Source organism: Ischnura elegans, chromosome 4 (assembly GCF_921293095.1).
Source record: "Ischnura elegans chromosome 4, ioIscEleg1.1, whole genome shotgun sequence".
NCBI lineage: Eukaryota > Metazoa > Arthropoda > Insecta > Odonata > Coenagrionidae > Ischnura > Ischnura elegans.
Genome location: NC_060249.1, coordinates 114,915,399 through 114,932,587, shown reverse-complemented (window position 1 = coordinate 114,932,587; position 17,189 = coordinate 114,915,399). Strand labels below are relative to the sequence as shown.

General features: G+C 39.5%; 1 protein-coding gene across 2 annotated transcripts in view; it reads right to left on the bottom strand.

The window, feature by feature from the left end:
• LOC124157917 (hillarin) overlaps positions 1-17,189 on the bottom strand; it is a 211,514-nt gene that overhangs the window by 50,130 nt on the left and 144,195 nt on the right. The gene's annotated exons all lie outside the window — the stretch shown is intronic.

Here is a 17,189-nt window from a genome sequence, read left to right as displayed (position 1 = left end):
CTTTTCATTAATAGTGCTTTGATTGATCTAGTTAAAACGTTGAAAATTAATTTAAACCCAGATTAGGTGTGCTTGAGGTGAGCACAGAAACAATTTCAGAAACAATTTTTATTAGACAATGGGAAAAACACTGTTAGATTAAATGTAACGAATTTACAAAAACAGCAATTAAATCTGCGAAAACAAAAAATGATATTGAAAATATTGGAAAGCAGATTTTTAAGGTATAATAATGAATTCCTTAAACGAATGCTTAAGGTATGATATAAAAATATAATGGTATAAAAATTACCCTCTCGCAAATGCACATCTACAGGAAACAAGCGTTATTCAATTTGTAAGTCTCACGCTTGATTTACGAAATTTGCCTGCGTACATCCTCAGGAGAGTTAAGGTCGCGTAAGCAAATGGACGGCCAGTGAAAGCCCGAGAAGTCCGTAGAAGGTTCATAAAACTTCAATTTCAATTACTGTTGCTTTCTGTGTTAGTGAGTTATGAGCGGCTAAAGTTATCTTGGTGAATGGGGCAGAGTGGAGCTATTACTTACGAAAGCGAAAGAAGGCGAACGTGTGGCGACTGAAATACCTGGCGGGACTGACTGTGAGAGCGGAAATCTTCGTCTTCGGTGAGGCTAGAGCATTGGTCTCCTTAGAAGGATAGGGAGCGACTTTAATGACGAGGTGGTAAATCTCTCCCGAACGAACTGCTTCCGCGTCATGAACTGAGGAAATGCGTGAATGGACACGCTACGCAGTTTTTCGCGCGACTATTGGTGAGAAATTTCCCGAATGCAATATAAAAGCGTAAGATATGAGCAGTATTTTATGATTAGATTACTTAACCTGGTGAGTTTTGAGCATGAGTGGTCTCGAGAAATAATAAACGAAAAGTATAGTCACAAATATATTTTCTTTGGGTGGTAAAAAAAACCATCTAGGCGTGTTTCGAACCCGTGTACTTTCAGATCGGCAGACAAGGATTCACTTACGCCGATTCAGAGTCCGGCGGCAATTGGATTTTATGATAAATTACACGGAAGAAGGTAATGTAATGCAGACGTTCTTGTGTTGCACTTGAGGAGGTGGTTAAATAAATATACTTCGATATATTTCACGCATTTGGAGTATGCTCCTATACGGAAGTGAGGCATGGCCAATGACCGCAGCGGAGAAAGCAAGGATAGAGGCCTTCGAAATGTGGTGCTACAGAAGAATGATGAAGATCAAATGGATCGACCGAGTTAGTAACGAGGAAGTCCTAAGAAGAGTAGGAGAGAAGAGAAGCCTCATGAAAACCTTAATAAGAAGACGGAACAACCTTATAGGCCACATCTTGAGACATGATGGCCTGATGAAGACAATCGTCGAGGGACAAGTGGACGGCAGGAATGGAAAAGGAAGACCTCGAACAAAATATATGGAACAAGTAAAGAGAGATGCGAAAGAGAAGAAATACGTAGGTGTGAAAAGATTAGCTGATAGGAGAACTGAGTGGAGAGCTGCGTCAAGCCAATCCTAGTATGACCAGTGATGATATTTCACGCATTCAATGCGGGAATGGGAGCAATTTCAAAGACAATTCAACACTTTAGGTCATTAACTCGTTCTTGGCCTCTTCAATAAGGCGAAACGGAATGCGGTGGTTAAGATTTTGCGTAAAACGAGGCAAATAAAAATTCAGAGATTTCAACGCCTGAAGCACTGACACACATTTTATCAACTATGCTGTTGCCTAAATGCTCCCAAATCATAACGATTGCAAGTTTTATTATAGGTGGAAAATTGACCCATAAATTAGAATATGCCCTAAGGATGCAGTTCTAAGTATAATTTTCCAAAAGTAACACAAGACGCTTTCAAAAATACATGCCATCGCTTGATCATGTAATTATAAGCCGTAAGAATTATTTTCATTGCACGTTCCAAATCAGGATTTCACACTTTTCAAACTCGGCCGTATTTTGAACGCCTAAAATTAGAAAAGTTTTCCATTTCCCCCATTATTATGCCATTTCTCTTATTGTGAAAGTTAATCACTTGCTTGGGACCGCATTGAACCTATTAGGTAGCCATTCTCTCACTGAAATAAAATAGCCATTTCCGAGCCAAATCTTGCTGCTAGGAAGAGGAGTTGTAAAATAACTTAAAAATGTGTGCTACGATCAGATATAAAAAAAAGCGAATCATCTTAGAAAATGATATGTCTAGAATGACATGAAGTGGAATTTTCTTTGATTTTAGTACTTTCAATGGATCAGAATGCATGGTTGAGGGTAAATATTCTAAAGACGAGGACATTATCCAACTGGGGTCGATTCCTAGACCCTTCTTAATCGAAGAATTCCATGTACAGTATTATATATTTATTGATGACATTGAAAGCTGCTAATTTATATTGCACAATGACTGAATAAGCTCTCAGGTTTGTGGATTATTGGAGGTGCGTAAAATTAGAAAAAATAAAAGAATTAGCAGATAAAATTGCTCATAATCTGAACGGAGAGCGTGGTAACATGGTGAGTGGAGCACTTGACTACTTGTAGAAGGGTCCTGGGTTCAACTCCCGAGAGAAGCATTTGGACACCTGGAAGTGCGAGGTGTCCAAGTGAAAGAAGCTGGCCCTTGTATCCTGAGGTCAACACGTCTGTGCCTTATTCCAGGGAAATCGAGAGCGTTAGGCTTACCTATCCGAAGCAATCTTTGATTTGACTTAGTGAAAGAGTCATCATCAGCCAGTAAGAGAAAGTTTCGCCTTAATCTGTCTGGCCTCATCCAAATGTGGTTTACCATTCTTGCTGTCGTTCTGAATTAAAAAAATTAAGCTCCTGATTCTGCTATTAGTATTAGAACTTAGTGTCCATGATGAAATATAAAGTGAAAAAAAATGACGAAGAGTGTCGAAACCATGATCGGTAGTGGAGTCATATATTAAAGTTTGGAAATTAACATCTGCAGTTTATATTTTATCATGTATTATCATCATCAATCATATCGCATTACCACCACGCCAAGCCTGAAACGATTTCATGCGCTAAAACTTAGTGCTCCAAAAATGTGAAGAGTTCCCAAATCTATTCTTTCGTTAGTTTTAAAATGGAAACGTTTAATTCCCTCTTTTCATAGACATTTCGAAATTATTTACATTTTTTTTTAACTTTTTCGACCTTTCCGTGACGTCCAGACGTAGTAGCTCTCGACGCATGCAAACACTCGATTAAACGCATCCGCCGTGGAGTGCTGGTGATGCCCGCCGGTCAAGGCGATGCCCGCTTTTTTTCTCTCTCTCTCTTTTCCCCCATTTTTTAAAGCGTTTGCTCAAGACCTCTCTCCATCACTCCCACAGGTCGGCCATCTGCGCGGGGATGCGTAAACTTTTTCCGTCCGTGCATTTCCCGCTCTTTGTCAAGATATTAATGGGCGCATCTCCGCACTTCCTTTCGTCTGAGGGGGGGCGAGTAAGTATGTGGCTCGCTATACAGCTGCGGAAAGATTTACGTCAAATGTGCACGGTAAAAACTAGAGTGAATTTTCTCCGGCCCAAGTTTATGGAAATATGTTTCATGCTCGGTTGGAATCACAAACGGAAAGTGCAGCCTTTCTTACCTTTTCATTACACTTGACCGTGGGTCTGTCGATGGGTGTCGTTAAATTAAAATAGTTATGGTCAAGTTTTTTACGGGGAGAGTGGTAGCCTTGTGACTACAGAACTCGGCTGCTGATCGAGGAGTCTCGCGTTCAAATCCTGGGTGAAGCCTTCCGACACCTCCGAACAAAATCCGTGAACTGAGAGGTGGCCCAGAGATAGAATCTGGCCCCCCTGCCCTGAATTTTTAAGGTCCCGATTGTTCCAATTGTGAGAAATTTTATCAGATAAATACTATGATTTTACTGTAACACACCTTCTCTATTATATGCCTCCAGTAATCCGCAGATATAGAGCTTATTAATTAATTGTGCTGCATAAATAAGCAGCTGCCAATGTCATTAATAGCAAATATAGAATACTGGAAATAGAATTCTACAATATTGAAGGCTCTTGGAGTCGACCTCTGTTGGCAAATTTCTCCATTTATAGAATATTTACCCTAATTAATACATTCCGATCTTTCAAAATGATGAAAATAAAAGAAAAATTCCACTTCATGTCATGTCAGCGCAAACACTTTTTTCCTCGATCCGCGTTATCTCTTTATATTATTCGGTAATCATAACACACGCCCGTGGCCTAGTCCGTGGTGAGTTCTACCCTAGTATAGCCAAACCAACCTCCCACACACATATTGGATTGTAGACTGGAAACCGATATCAAGGGTTCCACCTCAATGAATCACGGAATCCAATCACAAGGCGCATGAATCAATCTCCCCCTGGGGAATCGTATATAAGGCCGGTTATTCTACCCCTGCATGGGACTGCCCTGAACACGATGAGCAACGTGCTCTTCGAAACGATGACGACGATGGAGTTGCAAACCCGAGCAAAAGCCCGAGAAACATTCATTGGAAGACTGTGCAAAATGGCACAGGAAAAGACAAAATTGGAAGACAACTGTCGATCGGAAATGATATGTCCTCTAACCTCCCAAAAAGGAGAAGGGTTTGAACCACTGAATTCAGGCGCAATCGTCCTGCTAGGTAAACGTCATGAAAAAAGAAAATATACTCCGAAATTAGCTAATATGTAAGACTTAAACATCAATATTAGGGTTATTTTATCCGCACACAATTTCCTAGATTCCTGCCACCGATCCCGTTAAGCATATTTTAGGTAATATCATATTTTCCCCGACCCAAATGCTGATTCAGTGCGCTGTTTGGGTTATTGAACGTTTTTGTAGATTTAAAAAAAATGTAAGCTGCAAAAAATAATAGTGACAAGTATGCGTCCAGCATAAAAGTTATATAAAATATTTTCATCATCTCATCATAAGTCAACAATCCTAAGATTGGTTTGACACAGCTCTTCGTTCCGCTAGTCTTGTCATAGCGACGCATTTCTTCTCTTTTACACTCTTTACAACCTGTCCTTTGTAACTCTTTCGGGACCGTCCCTTGCCTTTCTTCCCTTCCATCTGTCCTTCTACGATTGTTTTCATCAGGCTATCATTCCTCGTAACATGGCCAACTAAGTTGTCCCGTCTTCTCCTTGCGGTTTTGAAAAGAATTCTCTTTTCTTCCACTCCTGCTGGCACTTCCTCATTACTTACTCGGTCGATCTTGACGAATGTACTTATGTTAAAAATAAAATAAAAAAACCCCAATAACTTTGAGCATAAAAAGTGTCATGGAAAAAACAATAATGAGTTGTTGTTGATTATGACGAAAAATAGAGAACACGGAAGTTTCATAATTTTTGTGCGTCAAAAGACTAAGAGGGAAAATAAAGAAAGAAAGTAAATAAAGTACTAGTCAGAAAATTAATTCTATCGCTGCATAACGAAAATCCGTTTTATCTTCACCATTCTTCGGTAGCACCACATTTCGAATCCTTCCACTCCAGACTTCTCCGCACCTGTCAACGTTCGAGAACAGTTCCTATGGAGAAACATCTAGCCTCTGATGAATTTTTTCCTCACTTCTACCCACGTATTTACAGCTGTAAGAAGATTCACCTTTATGTAGAGAAACCTCTTTGGTAACGAACGAATTCAATTTTTTTATATGGATGATCCATATCTTCAAATTCATGGTGAATTCAGGTGCAATAATATTCTCAGAACCAGACTTGAACAACCACTCGGGATGAGTTTACCAGTTTTAAGTAAGCGAAAAGGCTGAAGAGAACGTATCGAAATAAACAACTTATACACGAGCCGAGTGACTTAGCCGCTTTGCGACAAAAAAGCTTTCTCACCGCGCCCGTCACATCAGTTTGGTCCGAGCGACGGAAGGATCAAGAGAATCGCCGCGTTCCAGCGGGGTCGTTGGCGGATTCCTTGGGCACACGGGGGCGTTTGTCCCGCCTCCGCGACGAAGCCAAATTAGGGCCGCGGAAATCACAATCCTCTCGGCATTCGCGGTCTCGTCTTGGGCGACCTCGTTCCTCGCTTTGGTGTCAGGGTGGCGAGCCAATTGGTTTGGTCTCTTAAGGAGGTTGCTTCTTGACAGCCGATGCAAAAGAAATACTTTCCCTCGTATTATAAAAAATACATGCTTTGCCATCACAGGCAACTTCCAGTGAGTTGAAAAAAGGTAAAAAGAGAATGCTTTATTTTAAACTTCACAGTTTTCGCGCCATTTATGTCGATAGCAGCGCCATATCAATTCAAATAAGGAGATTTATTTATTATTTTTTAAATCGTAATCACAAAAAATATATTTAATGATCATTTTCTTCAAAACATAGCGATGGATTGTGTAACACACTAAGTGCCGACCGAATAGCTGAGATAAGTCACATATTGCTTACAGGCAAAAAAGAAACTTTTCCAATAATTAAACTAATAAAAAATGCACGAATTCGGTCATGTCAAACCTCAACAACTCATTCGACATCAAATGCAGATTTAATTTCATAACAGCTCATAAAGCAGTCCGATAACAAGCCAAAGTTATCTTTTAACGTGATTATTAAGGCATAAATAACATAATATTAGCATTTGTCATAACGACAAATATACATTCCAGCTTTCTTTCACGCTCTTTGTGTTTTTTAACAAGTTGTGCCTTAGGAGCACAAACATAAAACGCAGATTTTTCAATTCAAGTTCCAGAAAATGCAGACTGGAAGTCTAAAATTCGTGGTCGTCAACGAATGTGGTGCAATTAGTGGAGTGTATTGTCACATTTGTATGAAAATGGCATAGCAGGTAATTCCTTCTTTTTTCTGGACCAACGTCCTAAAAAATCGCGCGAAAAAAAACGCGGCATGTAAAAATGAGTGCAAGGCGTTCGGGGAAAAAAGGTACGGTCGACACTTTGCGACGTTTCTCTTATTTTTTTTCGAAACGCACCTCTTCTAAATCCCACGAATGTGCCAACAAGTCTAACCAAACAGTTCTGAAGCGTCCTCATATCTCGGGTCTGACTGTCTCGTGCTGGACTAATTCACCAGCAATGCCGCCACGCGAATGGATGGCTCCCACTCTCTCCAGAGATCCGACTCGAGCGAGTCGTCGCTTGAAAATTCGTCGCAGAGGGACGCGTTGCCCACGTAAATATTCACACATCATCGGAAGTCTATTTTTCGTGGTCGTCAATGAATATGGTAGGTGCGATAGGTAGAGAGCTTTGTCAAATTTTTATGAAAATGGCATAGCAGCTAATTCGTTTTTTTCCTGGACCAACGTCCTACAAGATCGCGCGAAAAAAACGCGGCATATTCATCTAGTAGGCAGTAGTGTTGTGCTTGTGGAAGTTTTTTTTCAGCTTTGATTCGCTATTCATAACTATGATTCGTTTTTCTGAATCAACCCTAAAATACGAGCGTAAAAACGCAGCGTAAACGTTAGTCAACTAGTCAAAAAATACTACGGGCGCACAGAAAGCGTTACATAGTCGTTAAATAAATTAAGCTGGGAGCCGCTAGAGACTCGAAGGCAGCGCAATTGGCTTAGGCTGCTTGAGTAATTGAGAATAGACATCTTTCATATTGACACGGAGAACATGAAATTAGAAACCCACTGTATTTCCAGGACCGACAGAAACGATAAATCAAAAGAGATAGGTACCAATTAGCCGTGCGGATGGCTATGGGAATTCGTTGTCCCCCGAACATCAAATGACTTATCATTAAAGAGCAATATAGAACTTTAATAAATACGAGGCGAAACTTCGTTAGAACTTTTCAATTTTATTTGTTAACGGCTAGTCTCCTAGCAACCCCCGTAACACGCCTGTTGAAGATGATAAACAAAACAACTCAATAATGTTCCTCAGTGTTCTAATTGATTGAGATTACTGTATTCTCGTGGTTATTCGTGAATATTGAATCATCGTCATCAATAAAGTTGATATTATGGAAAGTCGATGGGTATAGATAATATTACTCTATTTTTTATGCTGTATATTTTTTTACAGCTGATAAATTATGTCAGGTATAGTCGTTTATTCATTTTTGAGGCTAGGAGGTGAATCATAATTACCTATTCCGGGAATCAGAGGTGAGATGCGTGGTGTGGGAAAGGGGGACTTACGCCACATGTGCTATGGTGGCAGTCCAGTGGCGGATCCAGGATAGGGACAAGGGGGTCTAAGAGGGGGATAACCTCACAGCAGTAGTGGGGGTCCGAACAAAATTACCAATCCATCAAGTGTAAATTGAATACCCAAGGGGAGACTATAGCCCCCTTAGCCCTCCTCCATAGATCCGTCTCTGAGTGGCACTGATTATTTGTGGCAACAATGTCGTACGCATAGCAACTTTAAATGACCTTTGCTTTGTTGCTATATTTTTTGGAAATGTTTTATCATAGAAAAATCTACATCACGGTTTTTTTCGAGGAAGAAGAAATGCATCAGAATCCTTATTTACATTTTAAGTACATATGCGTAAATACTCCGCTTAAAAATCATTTGGAATCAAATATTGTCATTAATTTGTTTTGGCGGCGTCGAAAAAGTGCAAATCTTTCAAAAAGAGCGCAGTACAAACATATGGACGCCATCACGCATAGTCTACGCTATTTCCCGAAGTCAGAGAGGTATGTGGAAGCCCGCTTTTTTATGGCACCCTATCGGGTCCTTCGCCGAAGAAGAAAAAAAAGCGGTTGTTAGGGGAGATAGCCTCGCGGCCTTGCTTAGAAGTAAAGGGTCGTCGGGAACACCCAAGATCCGGGTGTGAATCGCCGAGTTTGCGCGGACGTCCGTATTCCCACCTTCTGGCCACGCAGCCACCACCCTCTCTCCTCGAAGACAAAGCCATCTCGAGCTGTCGATCGCCCCTCATTTTGTATTCGGAACGGATCGACACAAATGGTCCGCTTTTTTTTCTCTCCTCTCCCGCGAGACCGTCGGTCGCCTCTCCTATTGAGACGGAACCTTTATCGCTCATCCTGACAACGCTGCGGAACATTACGTTTGACTTTTCAAGAAATGAACCTTTAAGAAATCCTATCAGAATCCTAAGAACATTAACTTGATAATGTAGTTTGTAACGACGAAACGCGTTGTGTAATAATAAACCTCAGTGGAAATATTGAAATGTCTTATTTTTAATAATATTAAGAACTTCCGCCATATCGTGGCCAACACATCGAACAAGATATCTTTAAGAAATCCGTTAAAAAAATTCCGTGGAGCAAATACTTCACCATGATTTGGTATGCCATTTTCGATGTTTTGCATTACATTTTTAATTTATTTTTCCCGTATTTACAACTGTCATTTAATTAAAAGAATAATTGTGGCGTTACAATCGCTAATAGGGGCCATGTCTTCTGATTGGCTGAAGGGACGGGCCGAGTGATGGATAAAGGGATGGAATTTCTATCCCTGGAGCCATCGCGGAAAATGATTTTTATGAAACGGTCAATATTGGTATGGTATTTGAAGGAGGCGACCGACAGCTTAGGCCATTTGCGCCATGAGGTAGGGTAGGTAAGGGAGGGTGGAGAGAAACCCGGCGTTGGCATTAGCCTGCTCTTAACGAAAGGCGCCAAAGGGACCGCGGCTTAACGTCCCATCCGACGGACGGAGCGTTGCGCTTGAAATGTCCTCCACACAACATTCAAGCAGGGATCGGGTAGCCTCTGAAAATTCTCTGCCACCGCCGGGATTTGAACCCGAGCCCACGGGGACGGTCATTATTCCGCCAACGTTGGAGCGATCGCTCGGGAGAGATGGAAAAAAATGATGGTGTGATTCAGGCTTTAACTTAGCAGTGATTGGATACTGATGCAAAAACGTCACTTTGAAAAGGAAAACACCGTTTTTCGGCGCGAAGGTTGTTGGTCATTTGTTTTTGACCGATGCCGCGATGCATATCTCGAGCGATAATTTTAAAGAAAGAGAACCACATACAGCATATAGTAACCATTTTATAGTGTCCAGGTAACAATACATAAATTAGAGGAAGAAGACGCAATATAACAAGTAGAAAACAATAATTACATTTACAAAAACAAAAGGACAACAAGAATCTGCAGGTACAGCCTACTTCGGTGACAGATAGGATAGGGAAAGGCTTATGAAGGATTTCGATGGAAGTGCAAAGGGGTCGATGCGTGGAGGGAGTGAGTTCAACACAGAAGTAATTCGGTAGAAAAAGGAACGTTTAGTAAGTGAAAATCTAGGAATGGGCATGTGGATTAGGGGATGAGAACGGGTAGGGCGGGGCGGAACTTTAAAATTGATATAAGAGAGCAATTCAGGGCAGTCGATGGTGGAATTGAGAATCATATAAATAAGTTTTAAATCAGCCGTGAGCCTATGGGTAGTGAGATTAGGGATGAAGAGGGAGGAGAGAATAGCATAAGTGGAAATGTTGCGTAAATGTATTTTTTTTACTATTTTGGCAAAGAAATTGCTGACACAGTAGCAAGAACTCGGGGGATGGACAGCTTCCAACGCTGAAAATGTAATTTTTCGGCCATCATCGGAGCGATCGCTGGAGCTATCGCTCGGAAGGGGCGGATGAAATGATCGCGTTATTCAGGCTCCACCCACCGATATCCAACCCACACACAACTGAAGCAAAAGGGCCTTATTCAAGAACGAAATTGGTTGTTTATGATGCACTTGAGAGTGCTGCAGTGACAAAGACATGCGTCGTGCGGAAATAAATTTTGTGGAGCATCTCGGTGGCTTCCACTAGTTTTTCGGTGGCGGTTTTATCCATTTTTCGTATCACCATGGTTTTATTCGGGCTCCCTGCCTATATCCTTTCGATCTTCGACGTCGTTACAGGCCAAAAATACGAGAGAGCGGATGGTGCTGTTTACTGCATCAGCCCACTAACTATTTGGCCCGGAGCCTGTTCCAGGCGCGGTTGACTTTTGTAGTCCACGAGAGTTTTCCCCGCTTTCCGTTTCGGGTCACGGTCTCGACTGAGTAAAAAAAATGTAAATTAATCCGTACCTCCCATCACCAATAATTTTATCCGCAATTGAGCATTCACAGAAATTCAAAATTAAGAAACAGAACAATACCGTTCAGCGTTCTGATGCGAAAGATATTTTTTCTTTTCGCACCTTCGTCTTATCAATGTGCATACGATGATTTTTAGAATGTGGAACGCTTTGTTACTGAATTTTACCTGAATATGGAGCAGAGTGGTGAAGTTCCTGTCGCAAATATTCTAAGAAAGAAATTATTCAAACCTAGGCCTGGACTTATTAGCAGAGTTGAACTAAGAGCATTTTCCTTGAAATTAAGCCGATAAAAGGGTCGTAGGGTAGGGCTTAATATAATTTTGTTTTGTCTGGTTAGTGATGTAAAGGAAATTATTCTATCCTGAAATGACTTGTGAATTCCATTTGTCGATTGTGTATCCTACTGAGAGGAAATTTACGTATTATTTAAAAATTAAAAAAATTTACAGAGCTACAGAAAAAAAGAAAATCTCATACATTATAATTATAACATGGAGACCTTCACCAATTTGAAACGGATGAACCTGTGCACCTAGAATTACAGTTCCTGTGCATGATTAAATGCATCTAAAATTTATGAGGCGCCATTGTAATACGGGAGTTTTTCGGAAACAATGTAAATTTAAAATTCGCAGCTTTTAATTAAAAAAAAAATAGTTTTATCTTTTATAGATATAATGTCCGATGTCATAAAAATTAGATTAGTAAAATTCCTTCAGCCTGTTTTTTGTGTACAGTGTAGTAGAATTTTCATGTACGTTTAAAAAAAATCTTTCAAATTCTCAAATGCATAAAATAGGATTCGATTCACTAAGAGGCTTTCTTTTAGGTTCTTTTAGGCTTAAGTGTCATTGAAAAGGTACCAAAAATCACCTAGTTCGTCCTGATGATCACAATATGATGGAGACAGCAGTACTGTTGACTGAAATGAAACATCTCCATTTATTTGCCTGTAATATCTTCGGTCCGTATTACGTTTTAAAATTCGCCTTTGTCTTATGATCGAACGTTTACCTTGAATTGAGAGTGATTTTTTTTCTCTTCCAAACCTCATCGGATGAACTCAGCGAAAGTCTTGAATTTCCTTTTATGTCTATAATCCCTTCAAACTCTATAACCCTCAATTGGCCAATGTATCTCGCGCGATACACAATCAAACTGACTTGTATGAGAGATCTCTACGTATTTCTTTGCACTTCGGGCGATGTGTATTGGAAGAAACATTTGTTACAAAGGCATAGTGAACTACCGCCATCTATTGGAGTTCTCTCGGTATACGTTGATGCTCCACGAATTTCAACAATGTAGCGAGCAGATTACTACCTCGTGAATCAAGGGTGAATTTTTTGTTTGCATAATTTTTTTGTTTTTTTTTGTTTAATTGTTTTTTTCATGGACATACAGAAGGCAATACCATTCTATGTTGTGATTTTTATTGAGTTTCTCTAGAATTTCTTTTTCGGCAACGCAAATTAATTATTTAGCCAAAATGAGCAATGCATTTTAGGATTAAATTATTTGATAATTAATCAACATTTTTGAAAATATGTACCATCTTTTATGTTGTATTCACTATGATTAAATGTAAAAGAACATTTTCAACACGAAATTTGAATCATTGTCCGATTAAGGGCTAAAGGCTTCCATCTTTTGGCAATCAGACAGTCTCTCGCGTCGAGTGTTACCAGCCTCTTTTCTGACTTTGATTTCGATCAAGATTCGCGTTCCCTCTTTATCGTGGAACGTTCGAGTGAAATGTTTGCCCCCCTGCCAAAAACGCAAAATAAAGGACGCGTCCATTGACACATTGGCACGGTGACCCGGAAGCTCAATTTTTACGAAGCCAGAAAGACAAATAAAAAAAGAAGACTGTCGGGGGTGGATGTTTTTTTTTTTTTTTTTTTTCGTATTTACCAATTCAGGGTGCGTTTTGTCTCGTCCCCGTCTTCGCGTGCCACGCACCATCCCGGCTAGCGAGACGTGATGCATTCGTTGTCCGGCTCCAAGTGGGTGGGTGGGTGTGCTTAGAGGAAGGGAAGGGGGGGGGTGGAGGAGGGCGCATGCGCCAATTTGGCTCAACAGATAAACAAGAGAGAGGGAAACGGGCGTGTGTGTGTGTTTGGGGTCTCTGCCGATCGCCTCGTCGTAGGTTATGTGGGTTAGTATTTCGTCAGTCTCTTCGGAAAGATTTCTTTTTCCGTCGCTCTGATTTTAATCCTTTTTTTCCTCCTTTTTTTATGGTCTGTTTTGATCCAAATATGCATATCATCGTTCTACTTTGAATTTTTTGGAGGAAACTTACAATTTGGGGAATCCTTTTCTCCCCCCAGACGGAACTGGTAGTGAAATTTGTTTTGCGTTTCTCATTCCGATTCAAGGCGTAGACGATTAGCATGGACTTGGCCATCCCGCCTGCAGCGCAGACGACCATCGATCAGCTTTTTAAAATTGGTGTGCGTCAGTTTCATCGCAGTTCACTAAGGTTAGAGCTCCAAAATCTGAATATGTTATTGCATTCACGTAGCACAATGCAAGCAACTTCAGAAGGAACGAAGAAGGGAAATTATTGAGTTATCATGCGTACAGCAATCAAAATTATCTGGAATGCTAGTACAGTTAATAGTACAAATGGGCATAACACGATTTTCAGCATGTTCCTTCTTCATCAGCAAGTTGCTTCCCCATCAGCATGATCATTATATATAACAGCGATATGAAATTTCGTAGCACGTGATAAATCTGCGACATTTAGTGGACAGAGCCATACGTTAAACTACATATTTCTGAGCATGAGGTTCCATTTTTGTTTAAGATAATTTGGCCAGTATTATCCAGGTAATTACGAGAATTAAATCGACCATCACTTGTCATTTCCATTATCATGCGATTTAACGTAGCCATATAGTTTGGACGTTTGCTAGTCGGATTAAGTCGCTAAAAATAGGGGTCCACGTTTGATAGATGGTATATAATGTGCTGATCCGTGTCGTGGAATGGAAATACTACACTTCGTGCGTGTAGGACATTTTTACTTTCCTGCAAAAGAAATTACGAACAGAAATCAACCGATGCCAATGAAAAGATGAGAGATATTCCAAAGGAACATCTACTGTATATCCCTATTAGGGGTAGCCAAAATATTTCCTCATTTTGCCCTGATAAAAAAGAAAGAAAAATGAACTCTACGTTACAGTAAATTAGGAACGTATAAGGCTTATAATAGGCCTAACGAATATCTAGGTTAATAAGGCCTATAAATGCATACATAAAATCAATGTTCAGGATTCTTCAGCATCATTATTATTTTTCCTTTACCCGTAAGTCAATTCTAAATGCACAGCTGTCCTAGTCGATGGGTGTCCAAATTTAACAATGCCCTGCAGTCAACTCATCACCTCTTGTTGGCAAAATGACTGAACATTCTGAAAATAAAAATGCTTTGGTATCTGGAAATTAACTTATTCACATAAATTTGAAAGAAAGAATTGAAAGAATTACATATCGCTGTCATAGACCTCCACCATGCTGATGGTGATACAACGTGCTGAAAAGCGTGTTATGCCAATTTTTAACTTTAAATTTTAATATTAAATAAGTTCTCTTCTTTCCTTCTGAACTTGTTTACACTATGCAGCGCACATAAAATGATATTTTAGGGCTCCACCCTTTGTGAAGTGATTGTTTAAGAATATGGGCGTGGCTTTCAGGACCACCGCCTGCGATTTAAATCTTGAGGTGTATGTTTTTTCTATAATTGGTAGCCTTACCTCTTGCTCCCTTGGAAGACCTTTTAAGCATTTGTGAGGAGGAGGAGAAACAGAGTAAAGGCATGTGCAGCGTCTCGCTGATGACAATCTCCCTTACTTAACATGCACGAATACCCGCCATAATTTGTCCGAATAGCACGAGGTGCCGACCTTTTCAAATGCCATTCATAATTAATTACATATGCATAACATGCATTTACTCATCCATTTATGAGCAGGGCGTATCGAATGATGCATTTCAGTCTAAGGCACTTAATATAAAGAATTTGAGGTGTCTTGGTCGGGTGCTGAGGTCATGCGATGCTTACTTTATAAATATTCATCTATATTAAAATGATTAAGGTTACAATATTTACCAATTATTACTCCAATCGTTTAAAATTCGAAGTGGTTGCATTTGAGCATTACAATAAATTTTTTCTTAATTGAGTGGGAAGTTTTTAAAAGTAATTTTAGCCGATTTACGGCAATACAATGTGAAATATTTAACAAATAAATAAAAATCTTGTCCTATCAACGGTATATTTTTTAAAATTCAGAATAATACTAACTTGGAGGTGAAGTTATTCAACTTTACCATACTTATAACCATAATTTATACAACTTTGATTGTAGTGAGGACTTATGGAGATCAATCGCCAGATTTGATCACAGCAACAAATGAAGAAATGTTAGAATCCATTTCAAACATTTCAATTGTTTAAAACGGCATTTAATAAAAAATGCTGCATTTAATGTTGTACTTTAGTAATTTATTAGGCACAAAATGTTGGTAAAAATTCTAGCTACATTTTTATCAGTCACAATCGTAGAAAGATAAAACAATTTTAGGATCACGAGGAAAATAAAATTACAAATTTACGTTATCAACGTTTTGTATTGTGTATAATGTGTATGTCTATCTGCTATTGATCATTAGAGTTGAAGGGAAAACGTATTTCTTTTAAATCAACCAAGAATTCAAATTACAACTCTAATGCTTAGGGCCATGAGGAGATCTCTAGCAATAAAAATTTCATGTACTTCAAACCAATTGCTCGACTTTTTAACGCGACGCTTTCTGCCCACGAGCACGAATCTCAAGTGACTGTCTGGAAGGCATTCTTGATAGGGTTTTCCCCATTCGGATGTGGGAGAACGAAGGCTGATCTTGATTGATGACTTCTTCCCCTAAATGTTGCATTTTGAAATGTGCTTCGCTTGATACCCGCGACGGTGAAAGTGTACAATCCGGGACATTTCAATTTATCAAAGTGTCATTAAATCTGCCAGCGAATCAATCTTTCGCGGGAGACTTGTTGTTTTTTTTTAAACTTTTTGGTCCGATCATTGGGTGCCGCCGGATCTCACAGATTTCTCATTCAATCTCACGGATTCTTGATCTGCTGTGCATCTATTTGTTTACGGATCAATGCGAAGACCGCTTCCCTGCACGAAGAATTTTTGACGAGACAAGCAACGAGAACAAGAATACAACATCCTTTCCGGCCTAGTTGTACTTGCACAAATTGATGTTATCCTCAAAATAATGCTTATGTGTGAAAATAATGTTTCTTTAACCTGCTCATCGCTAGATTAAGAGCATGTGTAGTTAGTTTACTATGCATTCACGCTGTAGTGAAAGTAGATTTATTTGCGCTGTGAATTTTGACCAGGCAGTGGGAAGTGATATTGCACGAGTCATGACACCAGCTCTTTGGTAATATTTTAAGTGTCTCTGGCATCTTCATTTCACTCTGATCACTCTGGAAAATGATAAGAATTTCGAATCCCATTTGCTCAATTTTAGGGTACGCAATAAAAAAATATATGACATCGCAGAGGATATATTTTTGAAGTTATGATAGTAAAATAATAAAATGCCAGTTTGTAATTATGGTTGTTTAGTAATAATAATGGTAATTGAACATGATTGTCATCAGCAAATGTATCAAAATGGTATATCAACCTGAGGTCAAGAACTTTGATAGCAAGTTTCCTCATGTGACTAGCATTTACTATGGAAGAGCATGTTAACCAGTATTATGCTTGGAAGTTTTTTATTAAAGTCTATTTATATTTCGATACTTGTGTAAAAAAATTACTCTTTAATCCAGGGAAAATCTAAAAATATCCTTTAGCCGTAGTGGAAGACCTTCGAGCTAAACGCTGCAGCGTTGGGCGATCACCGTTTACTCAATGAGGTTGTGTACGTACAAAAAATGTTTCCCAAAATAGCGTGATGACATAATTGCGTTGAAGACCACAGAAGGTAGCAATTATTGGCCAAGCTTAACCAAATCAATTTGATCTTATTTGGCGAGATTAGTATTACGGTGTGATTGGAGTGAATATAAACACAAAAGGAACATTTATTATGAAGTCGTTTTTAAACGCACATATTTTCCGGTTGAT